At 43.0% G+C, this 17,644-nt stretch overlaps 1 long non-coding RNA gene and 1 pseudogene across 1 annotated transcript; one reads left to right on the top strand and one right to left on the bottom strand.

Annotated features, from left to right (window-relative positions):
• Positions 1 to 5,638: 5,638 nt before the first annotated feature.
• LOC121143921 lies at positions 5,639 to 16,338 on the bottom strand. Its single transcript, XR_005881225.1, has 2 exons — positions 12,914 to 16,338; positions 5,639 to 6,520 (listed from the first exon to the last, which is right to left on the bottom strand). It is a non-coding gene; the product is annotated as an uncharacterized LOC121143921 (long non-coding RNA).
• LOC121144227 lies at positions 9,801 to 9,895 on the top strand (annotated as a pseudogene).
• Positions 16,339 to 17,644: the final 1,306 nt, after the last annotated feature.

The raw sequence follows: 17,644 nt of genomic DNA, 5'->3' as shown, positions 1-17,644 counted from the left end.
CGCGCTTCTTAAAGGGGCCGTCTGATCAAAGGTAGGGCTTGCGTTCTTTGTCTAGCCTTGCCCATGCCTTTCCTGGAACAACCACTGAAGAGAATCTAGAGGCGACTGACCCACCTTCGGAGTTTCTCCCCGTTTCGGTTCAGGCTGGTGAAGGACACCAGAGCGGCCTTCTGCCGCTGCCGAAACTCTATTCTTGAGCAGCAGTCACCTCAAACTCAGCGCTTCCCAAACCGGGCTTTCATTGCTCTCTTGTTTTATTGTACTTTGGTCTCCCCAGTCAAAATCTAGGAGTCACTTTCCTTTTCCTCCAAAACGCTACATCCAGTCTTTGACCTAGTCTTGCTGACCCTAAGCTCTCAGCATCTTATGTTTCTTCCACTGTTCATTTCACTGCCACCATCTGCCATTTTCAAGCTTTGAAATGATATTCTTGGGTATCAATAATAATCACCTATTAGGTTTTGAATTTTTCATTTTATCAACAATTTGAAATTGACAACTGTGTGTGTCAGTGGAGGCTGGAGGACAACCTGTAGAAAACGAGTTTCTTTCTTTCCCATGTTGGTACCCCAGGATCAGCTTGAGGTAGTTGGGCTTTCTGGTAAGAACATTTACTTGATTTTGGGTTTTGAGACAAGGCCTCTGGTAGCCCAGGCTGGCCTTGAATTTGCTGTGCATTGCAGGATGACTCTGAATTTCTGATCCTCCTCCTCCTTTTCTTCCTCTCTCTTCTCCAGACTTTAATAAGTTTATGCTGAGCTGGAAATCAAACCTAACGAAAGCACAATTTACCTAGCAGGTGTTGAAGATTAAATGAGATAATCCATGTAATACCTGTTTTAATCATTGTTAGCCATCTTTATGTTTGGCAAACATAACAGAGGAAGGAAGTCTATAAAGGAGCTGCTACTGTGATTTCTTCCCTTTCGAGACTGATGAGCAGTCTGTGGGGGTGGGGTGATGGATATTGCAATTAGGGCCTCACACATGATAGGCAAGTGTTCTACACCGAGCTATATTCCCAGTCTCATAAGCAATCATCTTGTGACTTCATTGCGTATCTCAGTGCTTGACACCTATTAATCAAACAATTAGAAGACACTTATAGATTTCTACAGCTTAAATTATAGGAGTAGGGAGTAGACAGACATAAAGTTAGTAAATTTTGTAGTATGTTGGAAGGCAATGTCAGAAGAACAGGAAAGAGTTTTCGGGGTGCAAGTTTAAATAGGATGGGCAGAGCAGGCTTCACTGAAATGTTAATCATGCGGTATCTGGGCACTCAGCTGTTGAAAACAACAACCAAAAGTGACAAGGAGGGGGATGGAGAGATGTCTCAGTGGGTAAGATTGCACATTGTTTTTACAGAAGACCCGGTAACTCCAGCGTCACAGTGTATAACTGCCAACTTGACACAAATCAGGGTCATCTATAATGTGGGAATAATTTCATCTGTCAAATTGGCCCATAGGCAATATTTTCTTGATTACTGATTGGCGTGGAAGAGCCCAGCCCACTGTGGTGTGATTGGGTGATACTACCCTGGGCAGGTGGTCCTGGGATATGTAAGAAAGCAAGCTGGTCAAGCCATGGGGAACAGTCCAGTAATTACTCCTCCATGGCCTCTACTTCAGTTCCTGTCTCTAGGTTCCCGCCCTCACTTCAACCTCATGACGAGCCACAACTGTAATCAGAAATAAATCCTTTCCTCACCACACTACTTTTGCTCATGGTGCTTATCATTGCAAGAGGAACCTAACTAGGACACAGCAACTCGTGTACATATACTCACATGCACACACCCATCACACACATTCACAAAATTAGACGATAATGAAAGAGAGGAGCCATGCCGGGCGGTGGTGGCGCACGCCTTTAGTCCCAGCATTCGGAAGGCAGAGGCAGACGGATCTCTGTGAGTTCCAGACCAGCCTGGTCTATGAAAGCGAGTTCCAGGACAGCCTCCAAAGTCACAGAGAAACCCTGCCTCGAAAAAAATCAAAACAAAGGAGAGGAACCAGAGAGATAGCACACTGGATAGCACAACTTGCTGTTCTAGAAGACCCATTATTCAACTCCCAGCACCCACGACTTCTGTACACCAGTTCAAGAGGATCTGGTGCTGTCCTCTGGTCCCTGTGAGCCCCAGGCATGCACTGAAGCCAGGCCAAATCTGGGAATGTGGGGGAGACACCTGGCAACATTTTTAGTTACTGCTATATCCTGGGGACACAGAGATGACAATTTGCTACTCCTTAATGGGGAAACAGAGTAATTTACTATTGAACTATACCAAGTTCAGAGAAAGGCAGAGGATAGTATAAAAACAACTTAATAGGAGGGGTCAGACCTGGCATCTGAGAGATGAATAGGTATGCTATAACTCAGGGGTTTTGTTCAATGGTCCAGTGCCTGTCTGTTGTACATAGGTGCTGAGGTTCATTTCTAGCACTACCATTTCTGTTTTTAAAGTGTGCTTGTACCATATGGGTATGAAACAATCGCAAGGGTAACTTAGTTCCAGTGCACTTTGTATGACTCTGCCTTTTCCACATCCATTCCTTCTCCCAATAAGAAAACCAATTCTCCTTGGGGAATTAGCCTTCCTCACTCTGTCCATTTGTGCTTGAGTCAATTTCCTTTCAGTTCCAGTGGGCAAATGACTGGCAAATCAGAGCATTCCAACATTTGTGTTACTTCATTAAAGTGACTGGCTTGAGTTGAGGGGAAGGGTAATTAGTGAACCTAGTCAGGTAAAATTAGATTTTTCCCCCCTTTTTTCAAGACAGGGTTTCTCTGTGTAGAGTTGTAGCCAGTTCTGGAACTCACTCTGTAGACCAGGCCTGCCTCTGCCTTCTGAGTTCTGGGATTAAAGGTGTGTGCCACAATTGCTAGACCGAGCTATGTTCACAGTATATATGTTAGAAAATATCAAGAAACTTAATTACCCCCTCCCTCCTTGTGGTGACTGACCAAAGTAAAGGCTTTGAAGAAATTTTACCTGCAGCCACCCCAGCACCCAAGTAATTTGGTCTACCAGAAAGAAAATTTAGATGATTTCAACACAAGAACATTGGGGGCTTCATGTTCTAATTTCTTGGACCATTTTCATCCCATGTATACATTAGTGCTCATACTTCAAGGCCACTATGTTCTTGTCAAACTCTTCAGTTTTTGTTAGAGATAATAAAGCAAGCCACTGGGGGGCCTGCCTGGAGCTATGTAGACCAGGCTGGCCTCCAAATTTAGAAATACACCTGCCTCTGCTAGGATTAAAGACAGGTGCCACCATGGCTTGCTTGTCCAAACACTTTTGTTTTAAAGGGCCTGTACTCTGAAGTGGGGAGTCAAGCAGCAGAAAGGGTCAGGGTTAGCCTTTCTTTCTAAGGCTTGAGAATATTTGTACTTTTTTTTTTGTCAACTTGCCACACATTAACAGGAGAAGAGTGTCAATGACATTGGCCTGTGGTGATCATATGCATGTTACCTCAAGTGGGAGGACAGACCCCTGGGTTTGGAGCCCTTGACTGTGGATGGTGCTTTAGCTTCCTGATGCCTTGACTTCCTAATGGCCTGCAATGTGGCACTGATAAAACAGATCTGTTCCCTCCCAAATGGCTTGTCAGGATGTTACTACAGCAATGGAAAACAAAAGACAATTGAAGCTAGAAAAACAGGTTGATAGGATGACTTGAGGATCCAAGTGCTGCAAGGAATTTCAGTTTGAGTCCATGTCGTCAAACCTGTCTAATTGGAAAATTAGGATTAATTCCTAGTTACGTGTGAGTTTTAATGGCAGTAGATAGCAGAGACATACTATGAGAAACAGGATGCCCCCCCATAGTAACTCCCTTCAGATTGGTCTGAATGTTAGTCTCAGATCCGATCTTATTTCCCCATGAACATCCCAACAGAGGGAGCCACATACAAAAAGCAACAGAGAAGCAAAGCAGGAGCTGGGACCTAAACGCTGTCTTGATTTCTTCTCTCACACGTGCTGAGAAAGGGTTAGTGAATGGTGCACATGTCACGGTGTGACAACCAGGAAGATGTAAGGTGTAGAAGCCATGGGGGGGGACTGGGGGGAGGAGGTAGACTTTTGCATCCTAGGACCCAACACACATGAACTGGGCTTCTAAATTACTAGGCACAACTAAGCTACCCTATGCCATCCAGTCAGTCTAGGTAGACCGGAGAACCTTAGAAAAAGCTCAGGACAGCTACGGTAGCACACACTTGAGAGGCAGAGGCAGGCCAGGGCTACATAGGGAGACCCTACTCAAAATAATAAAGACGATTAGTAAGTAAAGAGCTGGAGCCAGAACCAGGATTCAAAGCCAGCCTGAACTAACCCTGTCTCAACACACACACACAAAAGCTAAGGTTACTATGTGAAGGGGAGGGGAGAAATGTCATTGTGTGGGAGCAGTATCCACTAAGGCAATGGGGGACAGGTGTGGTTGTGTATGCCTGCAATTACGGTATTCAGGAGGCTGAGGCAAGTATGAAGTTAGACGGGAATACAGAGTGAGACCTTGCCCTCCCTTCCCGATGACACTAATCAGAAAGCAGCAAGGGGTCTAGTTTCTCCACTCGTGATTTACTAGCAAAGCACGTCATTATAGCCGGGCATGGTGGCGTGGAGCACACCTTTAATCCCAGCACTTGGGAGGCAGAGGCAGGTGGATCTCTGTGCATTGGAGGACAGCATGATCTACAGGGTAAATTCCAGGATGGGCTTCAAAGCTACAGAGGAAACCCTGGCTCGAAAGACAAAAAACAAACAAAACCCCCACAGCATTACAGACTTAACAATACTTTAATTTTTCAACTTACCTGCACGTAGATGGAGATCTCCCACTGACAGGATTGTCAAAATAAAAACCCAGAAAAATTCAACTCACCTAAGATCAAACAGCATCCAAGGCCAGAGAAGGGCCTGGAAGCAAGGGAACGACTAAAGTATCCAAGAAAGGGAAGCCAGCTGGCAGAGCAGGGGCCTCTGGAGCCTAGTTCTGGCTGTTGGCCAGGCCTCATACCCACCTTTCCAGAGCCATTCCTACCTCCACACTCCCACCCCAGTCCCTTGAGAGTCCATCACCCTGGTAACAGCTAGAGAAAGGCCCAGAGCATCCAGAGGCTTGGGGAAAGCTGATGTCATCCTTCTCAGCTGCAGGTGACTGACAAGCATGGTAGCTGGGTGGTCGGGCCAAACACCCTACAACAGAACTCTCAAAGTGAAAATCCCTAGTGCTCTAAGTGGTAACGGGAGAAATGTGGAACCTTGAAAGACAGAAACTTAAATACTGAGCAATATTCTGTACAAACTGAGTACTGGGCATTTAAAATAGTTGTTTCTCAGATCCCATTAAGCAGGGAGGACTTACATATGGAATGAACAGGCCTCAAAGAGTACACAGGTTAGCTGAAATTTGAATCCAGATGCCTGACTTGTTTTGAAATTTTGAAACATTCTGTGGCTATCTTATACCTGGAAATTGTGGATGACCTACTAATCTTTTGAGAGAAAATTTTAGGAAAAAATGCTTGGCAATATAGCTTGGGGGTGGGGTGGGCGCGACAACAAACACTGGGCTTGGCTCTCCCAAAGTTGACAGAAGCTATTAGAGTAGAACCATTTATCACTTGACCAAACCTTTATTGAACTCCTCATGCAGGGACAGATAGATACTTGTATGATACACAGATGAAGCAGGAACAGCCTCATCCTTCAAGAACTTTTCAGACAAATGCTAACAGCAAAGATGAGAACAGACTCAGAACTTGTAACAACATGACTAAAGTAATGATTCTTGACTTTCCTTAGCAGACAAGGGGACTATCTTTCCTCGGAGTCCTCTAGAAATGTCTACGGGCTTGAAGGCTGAAGGTTCCAACAAAGGTGTGGTGGGGGTGAGAACAAGCAGTAGTAGGGTGTTCCAGCACATTCTATAGAGACTAAGGGGAAACTAGATACTGAAAGTGGCACAGGAGCTGAGTATATTCTGTCCATGTCAGGCATTTAGTCCTGTCCCCGCCCCCCTCTGTGTAGTCCTGGCTGTCTTGGAACTTGTTCTGCAGACGAGGCTGGCCTAGAACTCAGGGATCTGCCTGCCTCTGCCTCCTGAATTTGGGAGTTAAGAATGTGTGCCACCATGCCCAACTCCCTCTCAAGTCTTTAAAGCCGTTTAAAAATGTTTTGTTTATGAGGTGATGGAAAATGAGCCCAGGTCTTCCATATACACTAGTGAATTGTTCAACCACCGAGTTAAACCCGCAGACCCTCCTACTAAAATGGTTTGAGTAGGTGGAATTGTTAGCAATGAGTCTCTGGAAGCCCTGAGTCTGGGCCTTAAGACTCCTAAGATCCTGGCTGGCGTTCAGGATCAAGATCAAGAGGTAGGAGGGTGAAACAGAATTGTTGATCTCCTCTCTCAGGTGTCTATGTTGCATTGCAGCAAATGCCCCAGGCCAGCCTCTATACAGCAGGTAGCTCCTGGTATTCAGGGTCCTCTGACAGCTGCAAAGACACAAAGCGGAAAATTAAGACACTTGAGGTTGACAGGGGCTTCTCAGCCTTCATCTGGTCTGGATTCGTCCCTTACAGCCCTGCCTTTCCACAGCTTCACTCCAGTTGTTACATTCAGCAGGGAGGTTCCTAGGTACACACAGATGGGCGGAAGACACAAGTACACAGGCCATGTGAGCTCTCTCTCTCTCTGATTTATTTATGTATGAGTGTTTTGTCTGCATGTACATTTGCACATCAGAAGAGGGCATCAGATGCAACAGGACTATAGTTATAGATGGTTGTGAGCTGCCACGTGGGTGCTGGGAATTGAACTCAGGACCTCTTGGAAAAGCAACCAGTGTTCTTAACTGATGAGGTATCACCCAGCCAGTCAGGTAATGGTCCTTGACTATGACAGAGCAGAGTGACCTGGGAGAAAACAAACTAAACCTCTGAGGCCTTAACTTTGCTTTCAAGTTTTATTTTTATTTCTTATTGCTTTTGACAGAGTATCACTATATAGTCACAACTGGGACCACACTATGTAGAACAGCCTTGGCCTTGAATTCAGAGACATGGTTATTTCTACCTCCATAATACTGAGATTTAAGGAGTGTACTACCACACTCCAACACCTCCAGCTTTCTAAATAGGAAAATGCATTGGTGCTCCCAGACATGAAAAGGCTTGAGTTCAAAAACTCTTGGGGGGGGGGGAGTTCAATTTTAGGTCCAATGGTCCATCTGATTTTATAAAAGAGTTCATCCCTGCCCCTCAAATCCAGGGTCATCCACAAAGGACACTGCTTATGCTTGGACACAGGGCAGGAATTTGATGTTATGAAAAAGCCCTCAGAAGTGATTCTACCCACTACTGAGAAGACATTTAAAATTAGGTGTATAGGGCTGGAGAGATGGCTCAGAGGTTAAGAGCACTGACTGTTCTTTCAGAGGTCCTGAGGTCAATTCCTAGCAACCACATGGTGGCTCACAACCATTTGTAATGAGATCTGTATACATAATAAATAAATCTTTTAAAAAATGATGTGTAGCCAGGCGTTGGTGGCGCACGCCTTTAATCCCAGCACTCGGGAGGCAGAGGCAGGCGGATCTCTGTGAGTTCGAGACCAGCCTGGACTACCAAGCGAGTTCCAGGACAGCCTCCAAAACCAGTGAAACCCTGTCTCGAAAAACCAAAAAGATGTGTATTTGCGAGGGTGCACAAGGTCCCACGTGCAGGCGCTTTTGGAGGTCAGAGATGTTGACCCCTCCAGAGTTATAGGTGTTGTGAGCTGGTGGACACGAGTGTTGAGTGTCGGAGACCAAAGCTGAGCTCCCTCCCAGCCCAGCTGCCACCACCCTTTTTTTCTTCTTTCTTTTTTTCCTTTTGGACGGAGTTTCTCTTGTAGACTTGGGTGTCCTGGAACTAACTCTGTAGGCCAGGCTGTCCTCGCACTCACAGACCTACCTGATTCTTCCTCCAGAGTCCTGTGGTTATGTACCACCATGCCTACAGTTATTTCAGTCCATAATCTCTCTCTCTCTCTCTCTCTCTCTCTCTCTCTCTCTCTCTCTCTCTCTCTCTCTCTCTCTCTCTCTCTCTCTCTCTCTCTCTCTCTCTCTCTCTCTCTCTCTCTCTGAGACAGGGCAGAAATCAAATGTACAGATAGATAATCCTGCCTTCAAGGACTGCTAAACCTTCTATGTCCAGCTTCAGCCCATAATCTTAATATATCTCTTCTTCCATATCTGGTCAGTCACTAAATCATGTTCTAAGAGCTTTTGTACCTACTTAGTTCTCTATATTTTCACTTAAAGATTTCCTAGTGCCCCCCTCCCTTTTTAAAAAATAGTACGCTATATGCTTGCACATACCCTTAATCACAGCAATCAGGAGGCAGAGAGAGGATCTGAGTTAAAACCAGACTGGTTTATATAGCTAATTCCAGGCCAGCTAGGGATACATAGTGAGACCCTTTCTCGATTAAAAAGTAAAATAGAGCCGGGCGTTGGTGGCGCACGCCTTTAATCCCAGCACTCGGGAGGCAGAGGCAGGCGGATCTCTGTGAGTTTGAGGCCAGCCTGGTCTACAAAGTGAGTTCCAGGTCAGCCTCCAAAGCTACAGAGAAACCCTTTCTCGAAAAACCAAAAAAAAAAAAAAAAAAAAAAAAGTAAAATAGGTTGGGCCAACAAGATAGCTCAGTGCATAAAGGTGCAACTGCTCCATGTTGCAAGTCTGGAAATCGGAGTACAATCTCTGGAACCCACATACAGGTAGGAGAGGACCAACTGCACACAGCTGTCTTCTGTTCACATGGGGCAATTGCTGCCTAAAAACATAGTACTCGAGACTACACTTAGGATACTACTGAGATACATCCCAAGCCTGCTACAAACCTCACTCAGTTTGTTGTGGACTAACAAGGCTTCCAAACAGGCTTTCCATTTATAAGCAAGTTTTAAAATCAGAAATATGAGTTGGGGTCTGGTTCTGTAGAAGGGCTTGCACAGTATGCACAAGCACCTAGGAAGTGGCACACTCACATAAGGTCTAGATTCTATCTGACCTTGAATTTGTCTCATTCTTACCTTTTGCTTTAGCTCAGTGTTCAGTAGTCTTTCCCCAAACCATCTCCCAAGCACCCAGAACACATCCAAGTATTCTTTTAGGTGGCAACTGCCCTTTCCTTAAGAAAATCCAGGTAGGGAGGGTCTAGGCCCTGCCCTGGATGAAATGACAGACTATGGACACCCCCATGGAGGGCCTCACCCTCCCTGGGGAAATGAGGGGATATTGGGGGGGTTGGGGGAGGGCACGGGAGGAGGGGAGGGAAACGGAGAGGGACCTGGAACTGACTTGTGAAGCAACCTTGTTTCTAATTTAAATTTAAAAATAAATAATAAAAAAAAGAAAAAAGAAAATCCAGGTAGTATATACTTTCAATGGACTGATTTTCTTTTTAGAGCTTATCACAATATAAATTATTACAATTTTGAGTATTATAAGCACATTAAAGAGAATGTGAAGGAACTTCCCACAGAGGAATGAGTTCCAAGGAAGAACACCTCATAATTGAAATTATGTGGTTAATGAGTTTTCAGTGTAGTGTTCATTCCTCAAAATAGCCTGTAAGCTCCTTGAAGTGAGGAACTTATGTTTACTACTGATCACTCAATTTCCTGTGACTAATGTACAGCATATTCTACCTTGTAAGTCAATATATAAAAAAGGATTAAAAGGACCATTTATACTAGTTTCTAGAAAGATGTTTATTAATAATCCTATTAGTGTGCTCACTTCAGCAGCACATATACTAAAACTGGAAGATTAGCATGGTCCCTGTGCAAGGATGACATGAAAATTCGTGAAGCATTTCATATTAAAAAAAAAACAAAAAACAAAAAAATTCTATTAGGGCGGGACAGTGATCGTGCAGGTCTTTAATCCTAGCCCTCAGGAGGCAGAGACAGGCAGACCTCTAGGAGTTTGAAGCCAGGCAGCAAGGTCTAATAAAGCTACACAGAGAAACCCTGTTTTGAAAAACTGAAAAGAAAGAAACGAAGGAAGGAAGGAAGGAAGGAAGGAAGGAAGGAAGGAAGGAAGGAAGGCCAAATAGGTGACGGGAGAGATGGCTCAATGGTTAAAAGTACTGGCTGTTCTTCCCAAGGACTAGGGTTTTATTCCCAGCACCTACAAGGTGACTCACAACTGTCTGTAAACTCCAGTCCTACTAGTCCCAGGATATTCAACACCCTTTTCTTACCACCACACATGGTACACAGGTCTACACATATACACAGAAAACAGCCCCCTCCCCAGCAAAAAAGCTAGGCATAGTAGCATGTGCCTTTAACTCTAGCATTTGGAAGGCAAAGGCAGGTTATTTCTAAGTTTGAGACCAGTCAGTAAAACACAGTCAGACCCTATCACAAAACAAAACAAAACAGAACAGAAATAACAGAAAAAGAAGATGGAAGGACAAGAAGCTAAGGATATGAAATTTTTTCAGGGGAAATTTGTTTAAAATAAAGTCTCATTCTGGAGCCTAGACTGAATTTAAACTATATAATGAAGGCTACCCTTGAATGTTTGATTTGATTAATTGCCTCTGCCAGACACAAGTTTGTCAGTGTAACTGTCTATAGTTAGGGTCTTGCTATGTAGTAAATGTTGGCCTTTTATCTCTTGCTTCTGTCTGCTGAGCACTAGGGATTACGGCTGTGAGACAACACACAAAGTCTTTCTCCTGTAGGAGAAATGCAGTTAGCAAAGTACTAGATGAGAATGTATACTTGATCCTAAATATTAAAGAACAAAAAAGACATCAACGCAGGATATGGAAAATTGTTAATTGGCCCCCATTGGTTCAGGTTCATCACCATAAAACTTTGCTGCTAACAAAGGCCTAGAAAAGACAGGCCTTTCTCTAGGCCTGGAAACAAAAGAATGGGTAATTAAGGCAATGTAGTGCACTTCCTCCCTTCCCCCAAACAGCTGCTGTTTCAAACAGCTGTTTCCAAGCCTGTCTGTTAGATGCTATTAAATATTCATCAGATGTGTGCTAGTTTTAAGCATGCAATGACTATTAATCTGGCATGTAAGAGTACATGTGAGTCTAAAGAGGCTGTAAATTTGTAAGAATTCAAATCTTTTAACTTCAGGAATCAAGAAGCCAAGTCAGAAGCATGAATTCTACACCCCAAGGTTGGGAGCATCTTCCAGTGGACTTATTGATCTTGTGGTTACTTAAAATTACCAAAGTCCAGAATGCAACAGTTAAGTAGGAGTCTAAAACTTAGATTTGGATTTTAGCTTTTCAATGCTGTTATCCTCTAAACCACTATATACTGAAAGAATGCTGGACTAGCATATAGCGTGGCATACTATAGACCAGCAACAATGCTAGCCTCACACCGTCAATTGTGAGAAATAAATCGGATACTCCCAGCAATGAGCATAGAATTGAGAAGTTAAAAGAGAGGCAGAGGTCAGGCCAAGTGACACATGACTTTAATCCCATCACTCAAGAGGCAGGGGCAGGTGGATTTCTGTGAGGCTAGCCTGGTATATATAATGAGTTCCAAGACCACCAGGGCTACAAAGTAAGACCCTGTCTCAAAAAAAAAAAAAAAAAGAAATAATGAGGCAGAAAACTCTTCTACTCAGGAGGTAGTTGAATTAAGATTTGATTAATTACCCTTTGAGAGTTGCTATTAAATGAGACTCAAGAATTCTGACGTTAAGTGCCAGATGTGGTAGCACACACCTGAAAACCCAGCACTTGGGAGACAGAGGCAGGCAAATTTCTATGAATGAAGCCAGTATGACTAAATAGTAAACAAACAAACAAAAAATAAGATGGTCATCCCAACCTCCAGTCCTTAAAGAGTTTTAAAAACGTGAGGATGTAAGCTCTGTTGGTAGAGTACCTGCATGAAGCCCTGAGTTCAAGCACCAGCAACAAATACCTAGGACTGAGGAGGTTGAGGTAGGAGGATCAGAAATTCAAGGTTAGCCTGGGATACTTGAGAATAGAGTTTTGATTTCCCATTCACAAGTAAATAAAAAGTACAGAACACTACTATAAATATATGGCCAAGTGCAAACATTCCATCCTTGTCCAGCACAAATAGGAATCAAAAATGACTTCAGGTAAAAGGAAGACAAGATGTGGGAGAGGATCATCTCTTTTATTCTCCAGGAAAGACGTGGCACTTCTCCTTTCCCCTACCTTGCTAGCACCATTGCCAAACATGGTAAGTGTGACTCTAAAATCTCTGTCCTAAGACCTTAAACATTTTCTTAAATCTCACTTTTCAAAATGACCCTAACCTATTCTTCTATTTATAGCTAGTATTTATTATCACTACGTCCAATTTATGTGGTGCTAAGGATCAATGGTTTCATGTATGCCAGTCAAGCACTCTACCAACTAAGCTGTATCACATTTGCTCATTCAGTTACAGTAATGCTGAGAAGTAAGCAATTACCAGTAAAATGGTGACCTGGACTAGAGTTCTAAAAACTTACTTTGGAAATGGCAGAACTTAAAATTCATTTGTTTAGCCAGGTGTTGGTGGCGCACGCCTTTGATCCCAGCACTTGGGAGGCAGAGGCAGGTGGATCTCTGTGAGTTTGAGGACAGCCTGGTCTACAGAGTGAGTGCAATACATAGAAGCCCTGTCTCAAAAAAAACCAAAACAACAACAAAAACAAAACAAACACATACACACACACAAAGAAATCTGTTTAAAGCCATAACAAGGTATTATGTTTTCTTTCTTAACATGGTAAATTCTTAGTCATCCTTTAATGAACTTAAGTTTCCCTCTCCCCTCTGGCACTCCTGAGGCTTCTCAACAACTCCAGGCTTTCTAATACTCTGTATTACATAGGCCTTACCCTCTCCAGTAAGATCAGCTTCTTGAAGGCAGGGATGATAAAAAGATGAAGACCTGTGATTCAGCACAGCAATCGTAAAAGCTCACATACTTCATCAAGGCTCACATGCCGTGATAATGTACTGGCAGAAGACTCCTTCCAGGAAAATGAATGAGGATGGGTTCTCCAAAATGGCTTTAGCTGGCAGGAAAAGGTCCTTCTAAATGCAGTATATACTTAAGAATGATCGGATGCTAAAATCATACATACTGCCTGAAAATCTCATCTGTGCTACATAACAGCTGTGTGACTTTGGCCATGTTACTGGTACTTTTGAGGTTGATGTTTCATTTTGTATAAAAAATTATGAAGCCAGAGAGATAGCTCAATGGGTAAAGGTGTTTGTAGTGCAAGTCTGGTGAATTGAATTGAATCCCATGAACCCACCCACTTAAAGGTGGAAGCGAGAACCAACTCTACAAAGTTGTCCTAAGGCCTCCACACGCATGCATTCACACACCTAAGTTATTAAAGGGATGTTATCTGCTTCATTGGAAAGACCATTGCAAACAGAGGTGATAGAATGTTGTATCTGATGTAAAAGGGATAATCCTGTTACTTACACAGCAGTCATTTCTTTGCAATCCCCTCACCCCAGTGTTTCTCTGTGGAGCCCTGGCTGTTCTGGAACTCACTCCCTAAATTCATTCTTACCTAGAACAGTGGGTAGCAATTGAGGGACAGAGTGCAAAACTAAATAAACTCTGACTCTTTGGATAATTGCTCTACTCCTAGACAAGGAAAGGTGTGTTCTAGTATTATTTGTCATTGCCAAAAGTCCCTGTAAGCTCCATACAAATCATGTATATAAACAGTAAATGGGCATGTTAAGAGTTTAGCCTTTGAATTTCTAGAGGCAGTTCAATACAAGGCAATCAGAGCAGGTTCCTTACTTTAGCAGAACATAGTGTAGTTCACAAGACTTGCTTTATAATTACCTACCTAGAATCTAATAGGTCTGTCATATTGTGACACTAAATAACACACCAGCTAATAGTAACCAACTACTACTTTAGTACCTATTGTGAAAGGTAAAAAGACACATACACATATATTTTGTTGTTTTTCTGAGACAGGGTTTCTCTGTGTAGCCCTCCCTGTCCTTGAACTCATTCTCTAGACAAAGACGGTCTTGAACTCAAGATCTGCCTGCCTCTGCCTCCCAAGTGCTGGGGTTAAAGCCATATACCAATACAGCATGGCTCATATTACATTTTTTTAATTTTTTTTTTTTTTTGGTTTTTCAAGGCAAGGTTTCTCTTGTGTAACAGCCATGGCTGTCCTGGAACTCACTCTGTAGAGATCCACCTGCCTCTGCTTCTCAATTGCTGGGATTAAAGACAGGCGCCATCACTGCCCAGCACAAGTTATTTTTTTTTTAAAGATTTTAGTGCGTGAGTGTTTTGCCTACATACAAACATGTACATACCTGGTGCCTATAAAGACAAGATGACCCTAGAGAGTAAAGTCTTGAAATGTTTTATGACTTGGTTGCACTGCTTGTGTTTCTGGTGCCCATGATGGTCAACAGGGATTCAGATCCCTAGGAAGTGGAGTCTCAGGTGGCTGCCCTTGTTGATGCATGGAATCAGAACCAGGTCCTTTCCGAGAGTAGCAAGTATGCTTAACTGCAGTGAAGTCCCTAAATTCTTTGAATTAGGGATTCCTCATCTGAATTTCCTGGCCAGTCACAATCTTCAAACTTCCAATGTCTTCAGGGTGTCCAGAACAACACAGCACTCCATACATCGCCCTTCTTAGCCTCCAGTTCTCAGAAAGTACTGGCACTGTGGCAGGGTTTGGAAGAAGCAGCTCCAAGAAGCCAAACAACTCCCAAGGACGGACACACGGACACATGAACACACAGGGTTTGGAAGAAGCAGCTCCAAGAAGCCAAACTTTACTCCCAAGGATACACACAGACCCACACCCTCCTTTGACCTAGTTAGCTAGAACCTTTCTTCTCAATACAACTCTAACAAAGGGAAAAATATGGTAGCTATCATCTCAATGACTTCAAGGAACAGGAAAGCTAAAAGCCCTCAACTCTGCCAATCAGAGTTAAAGTATAATTAAAGGGTTTCTAAGGAAAAGAATAGTAATATTTATTATGTGTAACACTGAATGGGTTGTCATGAATTTTAGTTTCTTTTTTACATGTGGAGCTGATTAACACAGGGTCTTAATCATACAAATACCAGGTTGCCTTTGATCTCCGCATTCAGGTGGCCCTATAAGACCAGGCTGGCCTGGAAATCAAACTCAAAATATGCCTGCTCCTCCTCCCAAGTGCTGGGATTAAAGATGTGCTCAACTACCTCCCAGTACAGTGTCTTATACAGGCTGGATTCAACTGTATCCAGTTGTAGGCTGAAGATGACCTTGAACTTCTGATCCCCTTGCATCCATGTCCCCAGGGCTAAGTATCACAGATGTGCACAGAACCATGCCTGCTTACTGTGTTCTTTCCACCACACAATCATTTCTGTAAATTATAGCAATTATTATACTTATCTTTTGTCTGCCTGGTATAAATTTCCCCTTCCTAATAATACTAACCTCTACCCATCCAGTTTTTAGTTCTTTGAGACAAGGTACCACTCTGTAGTCCAGGCTGGTCTTGAATTAAAGGCACTCTCTCTCTCTCTCTCCAGGGTTTCTCTGTCTAACAGCCCTGGCTGTCCTGGAACTGAACCAGGCTGGCCTTGAACTCACAGAGATTCACCTGCCTCTGCTTCCAGAGTGCTGTATTAAAGATGTGTGCTACCACTGCCCACTGCTTTGAACTCTTGAAGGGCTGAGACAACATTCTGAATAACCATACCACATTCAATTTCCTTTCTGAGGCATTAGTTTTTCTTACAAGACTGTTAGAGTAAGGGCAGGTGACTCAAGATAATTCTGTCTGCTATTTCTTCTACAGAACCTGCATGTTTGGTAGAAGAGGAAAGAAACCAAGCACAGGTCAGAGCTTACCTTGCTAGTAATCCTGACCAAGCAGCAGTTCAAAGACCCCTGCATGCTCCATTCTTCTGCATCCACTATGGTTCCCAAGTTAGATTTCCTCTAAAACCTATGCCTCCCTGACATTGAGGAAATTCCCTTTTCTTTCCATTAGCCATTTTGTGGTTTGCAAACATACTCCAAATAAACACTGCTTCCGGGAATCACTGGCAGTATAAAGCAGAATTCAACAGGTGAGAATGGACACTGCCTGGTCTTAACTATTACACATACTCATTATGTTCTGCAAACTGACAGAGACATGAGACTAATGCGGTAAAGTGAATTTAGGAAATTTAGGAAAGCCTGGGCTGCTAACCACCTCCTAGCACTGTTGCTTCACCATCAGGACACATCTACCGTCCTCAATTAAAACCACCTTAACATACCTGACATGGGTCTTCGATACCCATTCTATTCCAGGAAAAGCCCCAGGAATTTTCAGTCACCTGAAAATTGAGAAATCAGGGATGAGTCTTTAGAAGAAGCTTTAAAGATATACAAAATAAAAGAGAAAGATCCTGCATGCAATTTACACATTACAGGAAAGAAACATGCAACTTTTCAGAAAATTCAAATAACATTGCACTGTGAATATCAATATGGTGTCTTAGGGGGCTCATCCTTGCATATTTTAAAACAACTCAGCAGAAAGCTTTACTCTGGGGTGCAGCAGGTCTTCTCATCTACAGTCATCGAACGTTTACAATGTGTCATTTAAGATGTCAGACTTTGTGCCCAGGTAACATTACAGTTCATTTGTGATGGGCAGGATTATTAAGAGTTATGGAGAATTTATGCGGCAGCATATGGTTTTTCTTTTTACAGCTATTTTTATTAAACAAGTTTTGCAAAGTTTTAACATGAAAATTAACAACTAAAGAATTGTTTATGCAAGTTGCTGTCACAGTTTATATAAAAGAGAAATATGTGCTATTAAAATCAGACATTTAGGTTACCTTTGGTTTTTTGCGATGCATGTTAGCTTTACACATCCTGATTCTCTTGCGATAATTTTCCTTTAAAAAGGGGGCATAGAGTGATCTCTTTTCATCAAACAAGACACAATGCCCTGAAAGCTGACTTCAAACCATGGCTGAAAACTCAGTTATTTACACTTTATCACAATCTACAAAGACATTTTTTGTTGGTGTGTTTTAAAAGAAAAAAAAATGCCCATCATGCACTGCTACAGGCAGCTCGGCACTTCACACAAGAGGATTTTTCACCCCCGAGCAGTTTATGTGGCTCTTAGGGAAGAAATGAAGTCCCTGGGAATTAAGAGTGAAAACAGAGCCAACCAATTCCATTTTCTTACATAGTCTTATGGGAAGGAGTTCAGGGCCAGCCTACCAAGCCAGCTCCTGCTCCCAAGCCAGCTGAATTGCCAACAGCATCTCTAGGATTGGAGAGGACACCCTCAACGGCATCCAAGTATTGCTAAATTGTGGTATCTCAACACAGGTGCAATCGATGTCTGAGCCCAGAGATTTGGTGTCATTCTTTAAGGCCACTTAAGGGTTCTACAGAAGGTGAAAGGTAGGGTGGTTGGCAATTAATTAAGGTACTTATACCTTTACATGAAAACCAATCTGTTTTAGTCGGTTGGATTTTTCTCTCTAAAAACTGCTTTCAACAACTTCCAGGGGGTGAAAAAGCTTTGATTCTTTTTAAACTAAAACTTAACAA

The sequence above is a fragment of the Mesocricetus auratus genome, unplaced genomic scaffold (genome assembly GCF_017639785.1).
Source record: "Mesocricetus auratus isolate SY011 unplaced genomic scaffold, BCM_Maur_2.0 Super-Scaffold_100014, whole genome shotgun sequence".
Lineage (NCBI taxonomy): Eukaryota > Metazoa > Chordata > Mammalia > Rodentia > Cricetidae > Mesocricetus > Mesocricetus auratus.
This window is presented reverse-complemented; position numbering and strand designations above follow the sequence as displayed.